The sequence below is a fragment of the Strix aluco genome, chromosome 8 (genome assembly GCF_031877795.1).
Source record: "Strix aluco isolate bStrAlu1 chromosome 8, bStrAlu1.hap1, whole genome shotgun sequence".
Lineage (NCBI taxonomy): Eukaryota > Metazoa > Chordata > Aves > Strigiformes > Strigidae > Strix > Strix aluco.
Window position 1 is genome coordinate 36636745 of NC_133938.1, and position 21611 is coordinate 36658355.

General features: G+C 38.8%; 1 long non-coding RNA gene across 1 annotated transcript; it reads left to right on the plus strand.

Moving 5' to 3' along the window:
* The first annotated feature begins 310 nt into the window (after window positions 1–310).
* Window positions 311–21225, plus strand: LOC141926264 (uncharacterized). Its single transcript, XR_012624082.1, has 2 exons — window positions 311–530; window positions 19931–21225. It is a non-coding gene; the product is annotated as an uncharacterized LOC141926264 (long non-coding RNA).
* The last annotated feature ends 386 nt before the right edge of the window (window positions 21226–21611 follow it).

Here is a 21611-nt window from a genome sequence, read left to right on the forward strand (position 1 = left end):
CTTGAATCAAGCCCACCACACACCTGAAATCTGTTCTCATTGACTGAAAACTGCCTTCCTTTGCAGTGCACTGAGAAGTAGCAATAAAACCTGCAGCCTCTTTTACTGTTGTAAGACAAAGGGTTAAAAGAAAGATTTTCTTTCTCTTGCACTGTGGAAAGGTTATAAAAGAGATTATGAGAAGCTAAAATGCCAGATGCCAACAAGTTGTGGCAGGTGCATCCGCCCAGTGAAAACAGAGCTTCCTGGCTGTTGAAACGTGGCAGTTTCTGGCTGTCTTTGTTTTCAAGGTCTCGCGGTAGCTGAGACCTTTGACCAATGGGAGCCGCTATTGACTACAGGTCAGATTCGGCCTGGGTATAAACGGAGTCCCCTGGGGGAGCCATTTTGAGCTCGTCCCCTGGAGCTGCACGCTGCGGTCAGGACTCTCCCCTTGGGTCAGGACGCTGCCCAGGGAAACTCCTCGAGGTACTTTGGGTCTGGACGCTGCCCTGAGCAGGTCCTCGAGGTTGAGAGCCCTCACTTTCTAGGTGAGTGATAGAGCGTTTTGGGTTGTCCTTAAACCCTAGGTAGTGAAGCTTTGTTTACGTTTGGGGTTGTCATTAAACCCCTGGGGTGTGAGGCTTTGTTTTATGTTTCGGGTTCCCATTAAACCCCAGGAAGTGAAGTTTGTGTTTGGGGTTGTCGTTAAACCCCTGGGGAGTGAAGCTTTGTGAAGTATTTTGGGTTATTGTTAAACCCCAGAAAGTTATTCTGTTCTACTCTTGCGGGCATTCGGATCTGTAATCTACGGAAAGCTGACTGGTGGTTTTATGAAAAAAATAAATCTATTTATTTTTTTAAATTGGTGGTGGGTTACTTATTTGGAAGCCTCTGTAACACAAGTGTGATCCATATTACAACTGAGAGGATATTTTCTGCTTATTGGGGGACAATAATTTAGAAGGGTGAATCTCTCCCTGTTCTCCTCCTCTTCCTTTTGTGCAATTATAGAATTTATAAAGGGAAAGACAGTCAATCTCGTGCTTGTGTTCTATGCACAATCTGGTTAGCTGCAACTTTTTTACTACTAGCATCCTAAACAAGGGCAACTCAAGAGTAAACAGTTTTTCAGGAACTAATGACGGTCTACTTCTAGTCAAATATTTTCTGAGTTTGTCTTGATCCTGATAGGAGTTTGCCTGTGTACTTGTATGTGTTGGAGGTTACTAGTGAACTGCTCATGTGTTAGACTCATTGAACACAAGTGTAATCCTTTGACTACGTCTTCTATCTGGTTTTGTGGCTAATCTACAAGCTAAACTGCTTCCTGACCAAGGCTTTGTACACTATTTTGTGATATTAATATAGTCCAATGTGCCTGTAGTTTTATGCCAGCACTTTGAAATTCATGCCTAATACCCTGTCTGAACAGCTGAATTCCTGAAGATGCTGTAAGAAATTTTAAGAAGCCAGCTTAAGAATACAGTCTCATGGATGTTTCAGAGCACACTTAGTGATCTAGTAGATTAATTCAGAATTTAAGCTGACAGGCACATCACTCTTAAAGTTAATGACAAAACTGACCAACAGTTTGATCCCATGAGGTATGTAGTTCTCCCAGTGAGATACAGCAGTGAGCTGCAACGGAGAGCCCCAAAAAGCACTTCAGTGCTAAATCTGACAAACTGCAAAGATTTTGCAAGTCTTTTGATTATTTTATCTTGATGCTATAAGTATGGAAATAACTTTTGTGCATTCTTTTTGTTTTTCTTACATTGTGGTTTTTAAGGAGTTCGTGCTGAACTAACAAGGAAAACAAAAGTCACTGGCGTTCATATGAAATATTAGTAAATACTGTGAAACACTATTTAACATACTGCTTAACTTTCTTTGGCCTACTTCAGCTCACAACAATGCCTAAAATTTCTGAAGTGAGTAACTTATGAACAGCACATGGACAATGACTTAAAAAGATCTGAAAAATGCACTGCAACATTTCCTGAATGCATTATTAAGGACGTTTGGCAAACGTTTATGTAGTTAGCAGAAGTTCATACCGTCCAGAACTGACAGCTTTTGTGAAACAAAGCTTAACTACAAAAAAGGCCAGGAATCTAAATTATATAAAAACACATCTGGTTTTCAAGTCTGAGATTTCTAAAAGTAGAACTACAGTATACAGAAGTGTCCATAAAAGCAAGCAGTCTTTGCTTTAGGTTTACAATATATCATACATTTTTTCCACATTGAACTTAAATTACAAGCCCCCTAACAGATAACTTCAGATGTTCTCTGGGCTTTTAATCTGACACACATAGTGAAAGAGAATTCATTTTTCATATAGATGATATTTTGTCATGTTTGTAATATCCAATTTCCAGGACACAGAAGTGAAAATGTGTCTGGATGACACCTACTGGAAAGAGTAAAGTACGTTACAATTCTGTAGTCACAAATCCAGCTGACATTTACCATATCAAATTGAGTTCATTACACTTAGCTTCATTTCCTTGAATAACAAATACTTTTAAAAGATGTAGTATTCAGAAGTGTCCTAATGTATCTTGACTGGAATTGCAAAAACAAGCACTGGATTATTTGCAGCACGGGACAGGTCAATGCTTTTAATTGTGTCCTGGAGAGAAAACAAAGAATTGTAGAATCATAGAATGGTTTTGGTTGGAAGAGACATTTAAAGATCATCTAGTCCAACCCTTCTGTCATGGACAGAATCACCTTTCAGTTGATCAGGTTGCTCAAAGCCCCATTCAACCTGACTTATGGTCCCTGGGAATGCTTACTACTTTTCTTCAACAGTATCAATAAATTGTCGGTATTTTTTCTCTGGATTAAATATCAAATATACAAGCACAGTGAAATGTTTCCCACTGATTTTTATGGGCATTAGGTCAGTCCCTCCTATCTGATGTTTTAGCAATCCAAGTTTTCTTCTTCCATTGATTTTTGCTTTATTTTCTGCTTGATACTCTACATTTCCACATGAATTGGATATTCTGAAAAGAGTATACCATCGGATGACATCAGTTAGATCAGATCCAGATTTTCATGAACTGAGCTGCCTGTAATGCCTCCCTCCTCAAAGAGTATTTTAAAAGCTTTTTGTTTTATCCAATAATGTACTACCAGTGTTAGGAGGGGGACAAAAGTAGAAATAATAGCACAAAGTCAAAATAGGGGCGGGGGGAGGGGTATGTGAAGGATTTATATGGCAATACAGGGTTCTTTTGATGTTAATTGTATTTGATTATTGCTTTGATCTAATAACTTACAGAATCACAGAATCGTCTAGGTTGGAAAGGACCTTGAAGATAATCTAGTCCAACCGTTAACCTAGCACTGACAGTTTCCAACTACACTATATCCCTAAGCGCTATGTTGACCCAACTCTTAAACACCTCCAGGGATGGGGACTCCACCACCTCCCTGGGCAGCCCATTCCAACGCCCAACAACCCCTGCTGGAAAGAAATACTTCCTAATATATAGTCTAACCTTCCCTGGTGCAACTTGAGGCCATTCCCTCTTGTCTTATTGCTCATTACTTGGTTCAAGAGACTCATCCCCAGCTCTCTGCAACCTCCTTTCAGGTAGTTGTAGAGGGCGATGAGGTCTCCCCTCAGCCTCCTCTTCTCCAAACTAAACAACCCCAGTTCCCTTGACTGCTCCTCATAAGACCTGTGCTCCCGACCCTTCACCAGCTTCGTTGCCCTTCTCTGGACACGCTCAAGTCATTCAATGTCCTTTTTGTAGTGAGGGGCCCAAAACTGAACACAGTCATCGAGGTGCAGCCTCACCAGTGCCGAGCACAGGGGTAAGATCCCTTCCCTGTCCCTGCTGGCCACGCTATTTCTGATGCAAGCCAGGATGCCATTGGCCTTCTTGGTCACCTGGGCACACTGCTGGCTCATGTTCAGCCGGCTGTCAATCAACACCCCCAGGTCCCTCTCTGACTGGCAGCTCTCCAGCCACTCCTCCCCAAGCCAGTAGCGCTGCTGGGGGTTGTTGTGGCCCAAGTGCAGCACCCACCATTTGACCTTAGTGAAACTCCTCCAGTTGGCCTCAGCCGATCACTCCAGCCTGTCCAGGTCTCTCTGCAGAGCCTCCCTACCCTCGAGCAGATCAACACTCCCACCCAACTTGGTGTCGTCTGCAAACTTACTGAGGGTGCACTCGATCCCCTCGTCTAGATCATCAATAAAGATATTAAACAGGAGTGACCCTAAAACCGAGCCCTGGGGGACACCACTTGTGACCAGCCGCCAATAGATTTAACTCCATTCACCACAACTCTTTGGGCCCGGCCATCCAGCCAGTTTTTTACCCAGCAAAGTGTGTGCCCATCCAAGCCTCGAGCAGCCAGTTTTGCCAGGAGAATGCTGTGGGAAACGGTGTCAAAGGCCTTACTGAAGTCAAGGTAAACTACATCCACAGCCTTTCCCTCATCCAATCAGCAGGTCATCCTGTTGTAGAAGGAGATCAGGTTTGTCAAGCAGGACCTGCCTTTCATAAACCCATGCTGACTGGACCTGATCATCTGGTTGTCCAACATCTGCTGTGTGATGGTACTCTGGATGATCTGCTGCATCAGCTTCCTGGGCACCGACGTCAAGCAAGCTTGCAGAGCACTGGGGAAAGGCAGGCAGAGAATTCCCTGCTAGCACCTTGCTTGGCAAGGAGAAGTGTTCACATTGTTTTGCAGAATCACTTCTCGTCAGGGAAGACTAACACTTGTTCAGGACGAAAGAAAGCACAGAGCCCCAGATTTGCTGTTGCCCTGGAGAGCTTGCAGAGCCCTGTAATTTCCTGGATCATCCTTCTGACCCTTCTTATAGGTAGGTGTCACATTGGTCAGTTTCCAATCTGTCGAGACCTCCCCGGTCAGCCAGGACTGCTGGTAAATGATGGAAAGTGGCTTGGCGAGCACCCCAGCCAGCTCCTTCAGCACCCTCGGGTGTATCCCATCTGTCCCATAGACTTGTGTGTGTCTATGTGATGCAGTAGGTCACTGACTATCTCCTCCTGGATTGCAGGGGGGTCATTCTCCCAGTCTCTGTCTTCTGGCTGAGGAGGCTGGATTCCCTCAATACAACTAGTCTTGTTATTAAAGACTGAGGCAAAGAAGGCATTAAGGACTTCAGCCTTCTCCTCATCACTTGTTACCATGTTTCCTCCCGCATCCAGCAGGGGATGGAGGCTCTCCCTGGTCTTTCTTTTGCTGTTGACATAGTTATAGAAACATTTCTTGTTATCCTTGATTGCTGAAGCCAGGGTAATTTCCAGCTGGGCTTTAGACGTCCTGATTTCTGCCCTGCATAGCCTCACAGCCTCTTTGTAATCACTGTGAGTGGCTAGTCCCTTCTTCCAAAGGCTGTAAACTTTCCTTTTCTCCCTGAGTTCCAGCCAAAGCTCCCTGTTTAGCCAGGGTGGTCTTCTCTGTCACCAGAAGTGATTTAGTGTTTATGCTATCAAGAAGTTACAGGTATTGAAGGATCACAACAGATTTATGAAAACTGCAGACACATTCAGATCTAAAAGGAGAGACTTTATACTTGTTACTCCACGTATTCCTCCTTAATGCCTAGAAAACTTTCAGGATATCCACATATTCAGCAAGGACTGCATAGATGCAATTGAGGACATTTCATGTCAATTAATTTTTCTTTGATTTATTGCATAGCCTGTTCACAGATGTTACTGAAGACACCCCATGATTTATTTGTATTCACTTACCAATTTTAATCAGTTGCATGATTTAGATGATAAATTCTCACTCAGAAGGGAAAGAAAAAAAGTAGTAAAATGCACTCTTAAATAGTCAAATGTTAATTTAAAGCGCTGGGTAGTATTACTTATTACTTATACCCTTCTCTTCCTTTTCCTTCTTTTCTGATTCCTAGCAGGTGAATGGGATCAACACATTGTATTTAGTACACTGATTCCATTTATTTTCAGAGTCAGTGTAGATGGTATATATGTGTAAGCTATAAATTATTACAGAAGCATAAATTGAATAACTCATGAGTTGAGTAATATGTAAGTAATTTTAAACTGTAGAGGTATTTCATATTGCTGCTGGCAGATTAAGGTGTAAATAGCATCATTTTCCATTCCCTTTAGACTAGCCTTTGAATGGGATCCACAGCCTTCACCCAAAATTTTTGACACCTTGTACCTTGCAAGCTTTTGGAATGTTGAGCTCTTTCTATGCAGGAGAGATTACTTTGATTCAAAATAAAGGTACTGGGTTTGACTGGGGCATACTTTCAAGATCAATTTGCCCTCGTCTTCTGCCTATCTCTTTATATTGACAAAAACTAAATACGGTGGATGTTGTGGGAAAAATCTCTGGTTTATAAATTTGCCAAGTCAAAGTCTTTTTCTAGATGATGATTCAGTAAGAAAGGAAGAAGGAAATCTATTTTCTAGTGGTAAAGAATGAAGAGAAATGGAATCTTTTACTTCCTGGAGTCAGTCAATCTTCAAAGGATGGTGATTTTTCAAAGAGAAAATAAATGAGAAGATTAGAAAAGCTACTATTGCTTTCTGTCAGCTGTTGCAGCTTTTCAGAGGAGCTGTATCAGTTTAAGCATAACAGAAAAATGATGCAATAGAAATACCTGGGAAACTTTTCAAATTTACACATGAAATCCCTGGTCTTTCAGTTGAAATCAGTGGCAGTTGAGTACCACACAAAGGGACTGAATTTGTATTGCCCTTCATCTTGTGTTTTAAAATAACATTTTATGCATGACAGTAAGTCATTAAGACCTGGGAAGGTGGTAAATTCCAAGTTTGGAGGTGAAATGATAATAAAAACATGGTAGCAATATAAATCTTATTTATCATTTTGGTACTGTGCCACAGCTGTGATTCAGAAGGAAGAGAAAATCCAGTGGGTCCAACAACAGCCGGACTGCTGAGGCTTTCATGGTTCCCTTTATGATACATGAACTCTCACCATCAGCTTGGCAACTATTTTTCTCACAGGTGCATGAGATACAAGTGAGGAAATAGAAAATTCTGAGTTAGAGAATCAATGAACTAATGAAGTACTGAATTTCAGAATTCCTGTGTTAGATTAGTCTGCCCCTTTGTTTGGTTTGGTTTGGTTTTTTTTCTAATGTGTTTATAAAATAAAGTTTAATTTAGACTGCCTTGTCCTGTAAATTTGTGGCATCCAAACAGACCATGACAGGATATTGTTCTAAGATGAGTTTGTTTTAGAAGTAGAACTTAATTTATAGAATGTATTTTAAGAACTACTGTAATCCAGTTTTAAGTATTATCCAGGGTAGGAAAATTTTTGTTATTGAAGCACTTCTATAATTATATCAAGAGGTTTCAGTTTGAATAAAATATAGATTTGTCAACATCTATGTGTTTCAAAAGGGTGAGCAAATACTTTAAGAAGATTGAAGAATAATAAAGAGCTTCAATGAATTAATACAGATTGTAGGGCCCAAATTTTCTTGATCACCCATAAAAAGTTAGGCTTCTTTGCACAAGTAACTTACATAAAAGAGGTCAAATAAACTAAGCTTTTACTGCTAACATTGTCTTCACTGATTTTTTTGGGGTGGTCAGCATTTCTGAGTGGAAGGTTGTGTACAGTGTTATTTAGATAGCCTAAGCATACATGGAAAATGGTATGCTCAGCAGGGACTTAAGCTCGGTGCTACCAAGAACATTTCTACTACAGCTCATCTCTACTAGATCATTTCTACTACATATTTTGCTGAGAGCTTTCACCAACACTTAGGAAAATCCTTCTACTAGAAACACAATGTTAAGATCTACCTTCACAGTTATTGGCCTATTGTTTTAACAGATATGCTGTATGTTTGGCATTTAATAATAAATACAATGCATGTCTCAAAAATTCACTTGAGCTTTATGGTGGAAAACTAGCTGAACAAATGCAAATAAGCATAAACAAGCATTTGCCCTGATGCATTGAATTTTATATTTTTTGAAGGATCTAAGTAAATAATTATTTAACTTAACTGAATTTTGCTTAGCTTCATGAGATTAGAAGAAATACGTTGTTTTATTTGTCACAGTATTACTGGTACTTTTCTTGAATTTGTTTTCAAGCACAGGTGTAATGAAAATGAGATGCTTTACGATACTTAGACACCTCTAAAGGTTTTTAGTATCTTTTTTTATATCTCTGATCTCAATGCAGGCCCAGTCTGCCATTGTGGCCTCTCATTGGTGGCCTTTCATTATAAAATATGTGGTCCCAAGGCGTTATCACGCTCTATTTTAATATGTCTGAACAAACGCTAATATTTTATATTTTTTATAAAGATATGTAGGTACTTCTCTTACAGTCTTTTACTATTAACAGTATGTTTTTTGATCCTGGGCATTGTTTATGTATTTTTGTGGCACAAAAAATGATACTGCTAAAGGCCTAGTAGCTATCACTTCCAATTTAATAAATCATGGTTCAAACATTGTCTTGGATTATAGTTTATTTATATTTCTAAAGTGTCCTGTCAGTCAGTAGTTAACTTGTTCTAAAATGTGTCTCATCTACCTAAAAATATCCATTAGCAGTTGAGAAATTCCTAAGGTTGATAGAAACTCAGTGGGTGATTATTTGTGACCTCTCATATCCTATAGCTGACTGAGGCTTTTGAATGCTATTTAGAAGACTAGTAAGAGAATAAGACAGCACTCATATTTTTAAGCTAATGTAATTTGTTTCCTTTTGGAAAATATATTGACTTGGTTTGTTCTTCTGAACTAGTATGGAAGCACAAGTGCAGAGTCATGTAGAAACATCAGAGATGTCAGGGGTAGGATACATAGAAGAAAACACTTCAAAATAACAAACTAAATATCTTGGGGTCCCCCTACAGCACGCAAGGGGGAAACTCATGGTTGTATTTCTCCTTTTAACCTCTATGGCTGGAAGCAATTGCACACATTAGGTAGGACTAACTCAAAGCTCCTTTGCCAGTAAAATAAGAATCTACCTGACAGTGTCCATTGCCACTCCCGACCAATTGTCTCTCCATTATCAGCATGCCAGACATGGCTGTAAGACTGCTCTACCAAGGGCATCTTCATCTGTTGACATTTTTAGTTTCCTCTGAGCTGTGCAAGCAGTTCTAAAGGATTTAGAAGGTACCAAAAGTCTGCTATACTTCAGGAAGTTACCTTTATTCCTCTGTTCCTTTGTTACACTGTAAAGCAACAGAACTCAGTAGAATGATTCTTGCTTATGAGATTAGGTTATTAATCAGTGTTAGACTCTGTTCTGAGGAAAATGCGTATGTGTAGGAGTCTGGGCCGCGCTGGGAGAAAGTTAGTGCAGACAGAAGAATGCAAGGACGAAGACAAGGCCAGCAAAATAAGGCTGGCAAAAACACACAAGATAGCAGATAAGTGAGAAACACCTGTGGTCAGCAAAAGCACACAAGTCTGAGCAAAACAGGGTATGAGATAAGGGAGTTTTGGCAAGTTTTGGGCTTTACATGCTAATTGCAATTAACCAATGCAAATGCTTGTAGAGGCGCGTGAACAGCGCGTGTAGATGACCTGTAGCCTATTAGAAGATAGATGAGTGCGTGTATGGAACTTAGTAGAGTATAAATGTAACCAGAAAAGGAATAGAATATAACAATAATATATAATAAAAAAGATGGACGACGTGATCATCACATTGGTGTTGCGTCGTTTCTGTTCCCGCACGGAGAAATAAGGACCCCGGCTAATGGTGACTCCGACACATATGTGAAGCTGCTTTTGTGCCCTGTGCTATCTTGGAAAGATAGGTTAGAACATCACTAAAATGCTGCTCAAATTAGTGTCAGACACTACATCCTGGAGCCAAGGAAGTGAAAAAACTGCTGATCATGTATATACTCCATCTGAGGAAAAAGACACTGAATAAATTTCTTTAATGCTATAATCTTCACGGCCTCTTTACATGAGAAGTAACTAGTTGGTCCAAAAAAGTAAACAGAAGTGTGAGATGAAAAGTTATCTCATCAAACAAATGCTACAAAAAGTAATATTTTTTTCTTAAATAGGCCTCTTATTTTGCCTGTTCTTTATTCCACTCTTACTGGAAAAAAAAAAAAATAAAAATATCCCATTATTCAACTGGGAAATAAGAATTAGAATTATGAACAAGAGACCACAATTTACCTTTGGAGTATTTTCACTTCTGTTATAAAGATATTCATAACTTCTATTGCGAACTTCTGTTCTCTCTATAAATTCGCTGTTAATACCTAACTTCTTATTTCATCATGACTACCTGAATTATTCAGGCTTTTTGTGACTACTTAAGACTAAAAAAAAAAAAGTGACAGATTCACTATTAACGTCAATGATCTAAATCTAAAACAATTCAATAGTTCTAATGTTTTCAGTAAAGTTACTGTAGCTTAATAGTAATAACAAGTCCATAATTTCCTGTGCCACTTCATGCCAAGTAACTGATGATTTTTGTTTCAGTTTCACTCACTTTTTGAACACATTGATGGTCATTGATAGAGACCGATGGTGAGAGTCTTCCACTCAAATTCTTTACTTAGATTTGCATTAATTTCATTTTCAGTGAGAATCATATGGTACTCTGTCCCACCAATGTTATTGCAATGGTTACCCTGTTACAGCACAGTAGCCCCTGGTTACTGCCCACACAGACATATTTCTTCTGCAGACTGACAGCTTTAGGAATGTGTCCTTCATTCTGAAGTAAATGGAAACATTACCTGTGTGACAATGACATGTTCCTGTCATTCCTGCAATGCTGTAAGAGTAGAGGCATTTGTATGTCTGCTGCATACGGTTTCTATTCCGTCCAAGCTCCTCCTGATGCTGAAGCACAGGCATGCACAGTGCTCTCTGCACAGATGCTCATGCAGACATCCTTTTTGGTGTTATACATTCTACAGCACTCTGCAAACAGGAAATCTGCCACAGGCCTGTTTTTCAAGGATTGCTTGAAAGCCATTCAAGGGTTACCTCAAAGAAATTATATCTATTAGAGTGGTGGAGATAAAAAGCTACAGGAAGCACCAGTTGGGCTCCAGTGTAAAGCAGAGATGCTTAGAATTCAGAGGTATGTGCATAGAGATTATTCATATTTTTATAGCTAAAATCCAAGAGGACCATTTCCCATTAAGTTTTGTAATGGTTAAAACTATCATATTTTCACACACCAATTAGTGTCTCAGATAATCCCCAACTATTTGAAAATATAGTTGCTTAAAATAGACCCTCTCATAAGATCCTTTTAAGCAACCTGCAAAAAATCAAAGGCAATGTCAAAGGAAAGAGGAAGGAATGACAGACAGGGGAAAGAGCTCCTAGTAAACTTTCCCTTGTAAACCATGTTTCTCTGTATTGCTATCCAATTACAAATTTTTAATTTGAGTTTTCTGCAGATAGCCCACAGAATATACGCATGAAAAAAGTGGTAATTTATATAGACATCTGTTCAGGCCCCAATAGTATTAAAGAAAAAATGACAGTTTGGTGATTGTTTATTGTCAGTTAGTAGTGAGCTAGAAATTGAAACCTACAGGAACAAAAGCTCATGATTGCCTAGTTCTTAAATGAATGACAATGGATGTCCAGTCTTACTAAAAATGGGTGTGAGTTCATATGTTGCTTTTTCCCCTCAGGGAACAGAATTCCCCAATAGAACAGATTTTTTTTCCTAAATACAAACTTTTAAAAATGTCTTCTGTGTTTTTCCTTTTCACTGGAAGAGTCCAAGAAAACATGAAGGAGATAAAACTGAAAAAAAAAAACCAAAACCAAAAAAACCAAAAAAACAAACCCAAAAGGCTTTATGCTAGGCTGTTCTTATTCTCCTTATTAAGGAGTTTCTGTGGATATCCTTATAAGCATATGGACTAATTACAGCATCACAGTTGGGACAATTGAGGCACGGACTCTCCATGAAGTGCAAAAGGAAAGACCCTTTATTATTACAATAGTACATACTTATGCTCTGGTTAAAGCTCTTACTTCATAATTAGCAAATCAGCAATTAGACAGCTATCAACCTTTTCTCCTATCAGCAGAAGACTACTCTAACACGGCTGTGCAGACCAATCACCTTCTCGTTCACGCGCTGTTCACACGGTGGTAACTTCTCACAGTTCAGTACTTTTCCACAGCTCAGAGTTGCAGCTGTCCCTTGTTTTTCCCTGCCACCTTGGCACAACTCAGCAGTTTCTTATCTTTCCCCCAAGGCCTGTTTCTCATCAAAGCCTTGCTGCTTCTCAGGGGCTGCGCAGAGCTGACAGGCCGATGTTGACTTGCCTCTCTCCCACACACAGTCTGAGGTGAGTTTCTGCCAAAAGATTCAGAAAATTGCAGCGCATTATATCCAGTAGTTAAAATTCACTTTCTAGATAAGCAATATTATCTGCTCCAGAGTGAAGAAAAAAATTCTTAAAGCCTTTTTTCCTTTATTTTCTTCAATTTAGAAGATTTTACTATTTCCTGATGTGGAAAGATTATGTTGGTCAATTTTTCAACAACTCACAAGTGAACAGAGTGTGTATTTTAAATGCAGACTAAACTTTGCTACCATTTTTATTCTAAATGAAGGCTACACGTGAAAATCCCATGCTTAGATAAAAGGAACGTGACCTTATTCCAGATCCTTTCCTGTTTAAGTTTCCTACTGAAATCTTCCTTTCCCTTTCTGAGTAGAGCAAGGCATGCTGCAAGAAAACACAGGCATCAGTTTAGATTTGCAGACTAACACAGGCAGCAAAATTATGACCATAATAGAGAGACTGTTTCTCTGATTATCAGTCTGAGTAACTCAGTGCTGAAACCAGGTTGCCTGCCCAGCAATGGTACTATATGGCTGAGACCATGTTGCATATGAACTTTCTTCTTCATGGTCCTCTTCAGTCCCACTCCCGTGCTGCTGCTTCGTGTTTCAGAACACATTCTTCCCTCCAGCAGTTTCACATCCTTGTTGGCAGCCAGCACTGGGGGAGAGGACAGAAGCAGAAACAAGCTCATTGTGAAGCTCAGCATGCCAAGAGAAGGGCCTTGGCAGCATGAAGAGTTCAGGTGGAGGAGTTCTTGTAGGTTCAGAACCCTTGTCTGACTGGGAAACTTCATCTGCTGATAACTGGGGGAAAAAATGTTACTACTCTAACTACTACTATTATTGCCAGCTAAAGGCATCATTGCAAGGACCCCTGCTTTTGAGACTCCCATTGCATTCTGAGCATAACTGACCATCCTGTTCAAGAGATTCAGCTCCTCCTGTGAATGTTCCCTTATGTAAAGTTCCCAATCAGTTAGGTGGAAGTTGTTTTGGTTTGGTTTGTAATGAACAATCTGTCTCTGCGCAATAAAGTCTTGAGATACATTTGTCCTTCTATAAATGAGGTCCTGTCAGGTGACCATAACAAAACATTTTAACAAAACCAACCCTTATAACTACTCAACTCTTACAACAAAATACAGACTTCAAAATGGGTGCTTTAATGTTAAAAACACAGAACTGGGTTCTGAGCAGGCTAAACTTTAGAAAACTGAAGTCAAAACTTGTCAGGCTGTGTTTCATCAACCTGATAGTCTGATTCTCTTTAATGGTGAAAGTTTGCTTCACTGCTTTGCAGTTTCTTTAAAATTCTTTTTAATTAGTTAGTGAGTTTTTTGAGCTTTTTTTTAAAAGATAAAAAAAAAAAAGAACCCAGGAAAACTGAAAGCAGAAGTCTTTCCATGTTGAGATACCTTAGAAGAACTTAATTAAAGTTATTTCATGCCACTTTGAAATATGCCTGCTCACTTTTTGAGGCTACTTCGTGTTTTCTGCTGTTTCAGTATTGTATGGCACAGTTTAAATCACAGACCTGAAAAATGAGATTTATTTGCCTTCATTTTCCTTTTAGAAGCAGAGTTCCTCATCTGACAAACATTCTGATATATTTTAAACATACAGTTTATTCCTACTAGATCCAGAGCATCAGCTGATCCCTGATTAACAAAATGATTGATTTAAAAATGCCATCTGGGCGGGAAACATCCCACTCAATCTTGAGCTTGCTCTCTTTTGCACCAAAGCTCATTTTATCCAGTACTTCATTAAGAGGTAGACAGAGGGGAATACTCTCTGAGGTTAGCTAAATGTTTACTGACTGAATTCTCCTTCTGTCTACAGATAACATTTCACTGACTTTGGTAGGATTGCTTTAATTTTAGTGAGCAGAGAATGTGAAAAACTGTATTTTGGAGGCAGAGATATTTACATGCCAGCCGGAAGACCCAAGTCCTTTTAAAATTTCTTTCATCTAGCCCTTTTGGTTGGGCTTCAGAAGATCCTGGTTCCACACTGATGTATTTTCAGATGATCTTTTTATGAAACACCAGATCTGCTATGGAGATGATACTTGGATGCCAACTAAAATCTGAGCATATACCTTTAAATTGTAATTCCTGGTGAGGACTTCAATAAAGCTCAGAAGGTTTGTGTTCTGATATACAGAAACTAGAAGAAGATTCAAAGTATTCAGAGAACTTGATTCATTTCTATCTCTGGTATCTCAGCGATGCAGAAACCTTAGTAGATGTCAGGATTCTCCCTTCCCCTGTGTTAATCAACCTTTATGAACAGATTATTGGGAGTTACTGGTTTGTGTCCCTTGTTGACCATGTAGAGAGGAAATTCATTGTGTGCAGTTGTCTCTCCTTTATCCAAAACATTCATTTGGAACAGCCAGGAAAGTTACAGTCCTAGTGATATGTCAGACTGCCATGCCTATGCTTTTCCCCATGGAAAGCAACTCCAAAGTGATATTGTGTCTGATAATTTACAGAGTGAAGGAACAGAAGCTCCAGAAAGTGGAAAAATCAGGATGATTATATAGATCATATACAGGCACTTAATGCAACATTGGAAGTCACTAGACTTCAGGAAGTCTAGGTGCTCCATGATTGTGAATAAAATGGAATTAAAATTTAGACTATGAATTTTATTATTTACTTGTGAATTCCCTGATACTTGGGGAAACTCTCTTTGATTTCTGTGGTACCATCCTTCCTTACCAACTCCTGCACACACATTTTGACTCACAAGGAAGTGTTTTGTAAGGCTTGACTAAAATCTTCTTCCTGATCAAACCCTCTCATTCTCCCAGCATTGTTGAACCTCACAGGGTCTTTGTGCTCAGGGCTGATTGGATTAGTGATAGTTTGCATTCTCTCATGGATACAAATGTATCAGGGCTAATGTACTCTAATTTAATTTTTACACTTATTACAAACCTAAATTCCCTGATTTTGATGAATATAGTCCTAAGCACATGGAGACTTTATCGCTCTCTACAATTACCTGAAAGGAGGTTCTAGCAAGGTGGGTGTTTGTCTCTTTTCCTGGGTAGCAAGCCATAGGACAAGAGGAAACAGCCTCAAGTTGCGCCAGTGGAGGTTTAGATTGGATATTAGGAAAAATTTCTTCACTGAAAGGGTTGTCAAGCATTGGAACAGGCTGCGCAGGGATGTGGTTGAGTCACTATCCCTGAGGTATTTAAAAGATGTGTAGATGTGGCACTGAGAGACATGGTTTAGTGGTAGACTTGGCCGTGTTAGGTTAACGATTGGACTTGATCTTAGGGGTCTTTTCCAACCTAAATGATTCTATGATTCTATGATTCAAATAATATACATTGCTTTGACTCTGCATAGAACAACCTAAGGACAGATATATTTCGAGGTGTTTGGATTCAGGTTACTATGCCTTCTAGCCATGAAACTTGATTATGAGCAGAATAGCTGTCTGATATAAAGCCAGATACATATAAAGAATAAAATTGCATTTCCATTGTTGCCACCTAAAGAACTTTAAGAAAAATGTGGATGGAAGGACTGCTGCCAGGAAAAAGAAAATGTGGATAGTTTTGCCACACTTTTATAAGTGAGTTTTAAAACACCAAAGTGTTTTTCCAGAATAGCCAGCTATGATTCTGATCTCTATTAAGACCCCATATATTATGCCTAGGAAATCACAGAGATGATATACATTTTCTCTGAAAAAATATTTTGATGGTTGTCAAGAATTTTCAGTAAATTTCATATCTAAGGAAACACTGGATTTCTATATGAGATTCCTGAAGAATAGGAGTGCTTATCAATGACATAGCAAAGGTGAAAACAAGAGCAATACATGATTTGCAGCATTCTTGTAGTCCTGGATAACTATTTAGACTATTTTTATGGTTTATATTAGTCTTCTGCTTTTTACTCTTTAGCTGGCACAAGGTAGTGAACATAAACAAATGTGGCAATTTAAACAACTTTTGCAAAATGTATAAGCTGAACTATTTGCAATCTGTTGAGAAAAAACAACCACATTCTACCGGATAAGACTTCAGTGAATTTGTCCCTCCAATGTACAGGATTCGTTGAAAAGTCAAATAAGGTGGAAACTGGTGTTAAAAGGAGGATAGAAGATAATGTGGGAAACAGTGTAACTTTGTCAGGTAATTCAATGGCATCTTTATCTGAAGTGCTACTTTCACACTGAGTTTAATCCTCTTAAAAAACAATCAAAATAATGAAGCAAACCAAGATAAATGCTAAGGAAAATTGTTTGTTATTAACTTGCAGTAGTCAGTATGGTTTTTGAATGATGGAGAATAGCTTGGAGTGATGGTCTGTTTTGAACATACACAACAGAAACATAGATGTAGCTGTTTAAGTATGTATATGGAGGTATAGCACAATGTTCTTATGGCCACACTGTGTGTAAGAGTGAAAAATATGAAATGCCTTGGTAAAGGATGGAGTTAATTATCCTCATCACAGCCCATACGATGCTGTGTTTTGGATTTGTGACTAAAATAGTGCTGATAATATACCAAAGTTTTGTTTATTGCTGGGCAGTACCTGCATTGTATCAAGGCCTTCTCATTTTGTCATTCTGCCCTGTAATGAGAAGGCTGGGGATGGCCAAGAAGTTGGGAGAAGACAGAGCCCAGGTAGCTGACCCCAAATTGATCAAAGTAATAGTCCATGTCATATGATGTCATGTTCAGGAACAAAAACTGAGCCAGGGAGAGGGTTGGTTGAGCAAGTAGCCAACGCTTGGAGACTGGCTGGTCATCAGTCTGCTTCTGGGAGGTGGTGGGTGATGATTGCCTTTGCATCACTTGGGGTTTTTTCCCCTCTTTCTTTCACTTATTAAACTGCTTTTATCTCAATGCATGAGTTTTCTCACTTTTCCTCTTCCTATTCTCTCTCCCATGAAGCTTCAGGGGAGAATGATGAGTGAGTGCCCATGTGGTTCTTGCCTGCTGGCCAGGGTCAACCCACTGTAAACATTCAGCACTAGTTATTCTTTCAAATATAGATAGATTGACCAAGAGATTGATCTGTTATCAGAAGTAGCTCCAATATGATGCGGAATTTTCAGGGATGCTCTTATATTTAGAAAGAACCTCAACACTTTCAGCAGTTTATGAAAAACTCTTATAAAAGATTTTTTGAATCTTTTGTTTCTCAACATAAATCCCACTTTCAATCTTAAAAGAACAGGCTTTTTTATAAGTTATTCAGTGCTTCCTGCTCTGACCTTTAAAGATTATTTTGACACCAAAGATATAGCAAATACTTCTGGTGTTTTGTTTACATTTATAGAAATATATAAACCTGAAAAACAAGCAAGACATAGTTACCCAAACATTTATAAATTGTATAAAAGGAAAATCTGGGGTGCTGTTACTTTATCTCAAAGAAAATCTTACATCAGTCAAATCAAGTTATATCCAGCATCAAATTATCATGATGTGTCCAAGACCTCTGATTTATCTTCATTCTATCAAAAATGAATTAACTTAGTATTAGAGTGCAATGAAATAAGTGTAACTTGACAGAAAATACTATGAAAGCTGAAAAAAAAATACTTTAGATTTAAAGAAGTAACTATGGAGATTAAGGTTTCCTGAAACTGAGAAAGTAACATCACCCTGTTCAAATTCTCCATCTCAATAAATGTCAAGCATATTAACCACACCAGGTTAACCTAATCAATGTTGACCATTTATTGCAAGTTTAGGTAGTTTCTGCTATAAAACATTCATTTATTGCCACTATTATAAAATAATTCCTATTACACCTCTTATTTCATCACACTTGCACGTATACTGCAGTAGAGTGGGGCACTGTCTTTTCAATGATTCAAGACAGGCCATGAATACTTTCAGTGATTTCTAAGAAACTCACCTCTACATACATGGGTGATTAACAATTATTTGCTATTATTTCTTATAATTAGACTCACCTAGGCTCCATTTTCCACAAAGGTTAGATCAAATGATCTTTCCAGGTTCCTTTCAGCCTGGGCTGTTTTATGGTTCTGTGAAACAGGCAAATTGTTACTAGTAAGAGATTTACCCCAGAGAATTTTCTATATGCCATTTATTCATTGCTAATTGGTGAGGTCCAAGATTATGTCATAAAAGTTAATACGTTTCTAAGCATCATTAATCTGCAGAGGAGAAAAAAAATACTTTCTAGATTAGTAATATAGAATGTGTTCACTGACTACTTCATCCTCTCTTTTCAAATCTTGGCTCCAGTAAATCAAATCTCTGCAGAGATTAATTTCTTCTTTATTTACATGACTGCAGTCCATTTATGTTATATTAGATATGCCTATATTAGATGGGAAGAGCATAGATTCCTGCTTTAAGTTATGGTTCAGTTATACTCATAAATGTAAAATGATGACAAAACCATTACTTTGCATCTTCCTTTTCTCTCCCTTTCTCCCCAATAGTTCTGATAACTTAAGAACACTGATAATTCCAAAGTTGTGCTATAGTATTTTTATTAGATTTGACTGGATTTGGGTAGTGTCTCTTGGCTTTATGTCATTACTATTTGTTCTTTCATTTTGAATATCTGAAGTTACATTTTTCTGAAATTATAAATCAGAAAATTTGTCAAATCCGTATTTATCACTAATATACAAATATGAACACAGTTGAGAAGTGGCAGAAAAGGTATATGGTTCTAACTACAAATAAATTATTTGGGTTTTTGTTAAAACACTAATTGAGAACTACATTGATCAGCTGAATATTGATAGCTGGATATTTCTCATAAAAGAGCAAATGTTAAGGAGAAGTTGACACACCAGTATTACTGTGTCCTTCAGCAAAACAGATATTGCAAACTTCTAAGGGATGTAAAGTGCACTGCCAGACTGGCCTACACTACAGCAGATGGAGTACATCCAGAGACCTGGTTTTGTTTTGCTGTTAGTAGTAGTTTGTTAGCTTATTTTATGAATAATAAAAAGCACTAGTGGAAAAAAAGGGAGTGGGGGAGTGACTCTTAGTCATGTAAAAATGATGTGTTCTGGGAAGAGTTTGAGGACACTATATGACTGTCAAAATTTGGGCACTAATCGAACAAATTCAGCTGCACAGTGTCATCCTTACTGATACAAGTACTCCCATTGAAGATCGGCAATGTGAAACTGCAAGTGCAATGAAGGAACACTTGCAGATTATGATGACTTCTACAAAACTGGAATTAAGTCCTAGAATAATTTGTACCACTTCAAATTCTCCTGTGCTCAGACAATTTGGAAGTACATATCAAAGTGTTATTGGCAAACATGCTCCAGGCGTTTTAGGCAAACTCAGTTTGTGTGTGATCATTCTTTGATTGTTTCAGAAGTGAATACTCTTCACAGTCCAAGGAGAAATGCTGAAGTTAATATATTTCCTGTAAGTGTTATATGCAACATCTTCAAGACACTCATTCAACTGATGACTGTATCTTGTACTGGCATTATGTTTTTTCTCTGGGATTCCAGTAAAATAGATGGACACCTACAATGTGGAGATTAAGGTTAAATTAGTTCCCAGGATGCTATGAACTCTTTGGCCAAAATTCAACTTTTTTTTTTTTTTTTTCCCCAGGAGTGTGAAATCAACTTGCTGAAAAAAAGAGTTTTGAAGAACTGGAAAATATTTTTTTAATATTTTTTTAAGAAACTCCATTCCAACCTTAGGAGAAATGCCAGAAAGGTAGAGGATTGCAGAAGCTTGTACTAATTTAGAGTCTGATCATGCATGCTCCAAGGGACAAGTTATAATACAAATTAGTCACTGTGGGAGTCACCTATCTTTTGGAACATCAGGTTCGTCAGCAAGGAAACAGCAACCACAGATATCCCCCACCATCTCTCCCTCTTCCCAGCACCACTGGAAAAAGGGAGGAACATCCTACTGTGAAGGATTGTAACCGGTATGGCCCTAGCTGGTACCTACTGCTCTGTGATTCAGAAGAGGAGCAGCCAGGATCATTACTACTTAGTACTAAATTATTTTCTTCTCATCTGACTATGTACCCAATAAATATTTTAGTTTTAGAAATATTTAAATATTGGAAAGAAATGGAAAGGAAAATCTTCAAGCACACTCTTTTTTTGGCTTTTTTGATAGAATTTACATATTTGTAACCTAATGGGAAAGAAAACTTTGGGAAAACAAAAGAAAAACTAAACATTTCATTTTAATATCTGTACTGTACCATATATTTTATCTATTTCAGTATGTGTGTAGCATCTGTAAGGAACTGTGTTAGACATTGTTTGTCTCAACATTGCTGCTCCGCGACCACCACTTCCCATCCCCAGCATCCTGTTGTTCTAAAGGAGTACACTACAGAGTCCCCGACAAAACCACGACATCCGCTCAAAGTGAGAACAATGACAGCCTTGGCAGTGCCTGCCAAGCTGTACCTGCGCGCAAGCTGGGTGCGGGGCGAGGAAGACGTGCAAAAGCTGAAGGGACCGCAGGTCAACCCCCCCACTCCCCACCCCCCACCAGCATGGCCACCATGAACACCTGGGCATGCGCGTATGGAGGACCACGGGGCGGCACATACTACAATGAGCTCCGTGGAAATGGGCGGACTCTTCGGGGAAATCGTGGGGACTCAAGGACTGCGTACTCCTCTCTTGGTGTCACTGTCTTTGCAACCTGCTTCGACACCTGTTACCTGGAGCTGGGACCTCGGCGGAGCTTGGAGCACCACCACCTGCACCGAGGCCGAGTCTACGGAACATCGTTGGATCCCTGGTGGTGGCGGTAATTAGCTGCATCTCTACCGTTTTCTGGCTTAGGGATTCTGACTTTCTCTTTCCTTTTCTCTCTGTCCTATCGCTATTACTAATTGTTACGGGAAATAAAGTTCACAAGGTTATACAGCATCTGACCTCGTTTGTGTCTTAATCTCGCTCTTGGGATCGTTTAAGAACCCGCCCCGATATTGGATCGGGACAGCATCCCTCTAGTAAGCAGGGATTCATATATTGCACAGTTACATCTTTCAGACTAATCCAATTATTTCAGAATGTGCTTTACCACATTACCCTGCACTTATATTTGCACAACAAAATTTATCTTAATGACTTAGAAAATTAGTTGCAAAGTTGATGAATGGTAGAAGTGGTTTATGTTTAGTGTGTAGTGCTTTTCACACTGGAGCGCTTAAAGTGCTTAAATTAAAGGATATTTTTCAATTGTCTTTAAATATGTAGGTTTCCATTTTGAATTTCCCACTTGTTCTAGTGTCCTTTTTGTCATATCTGAAAGA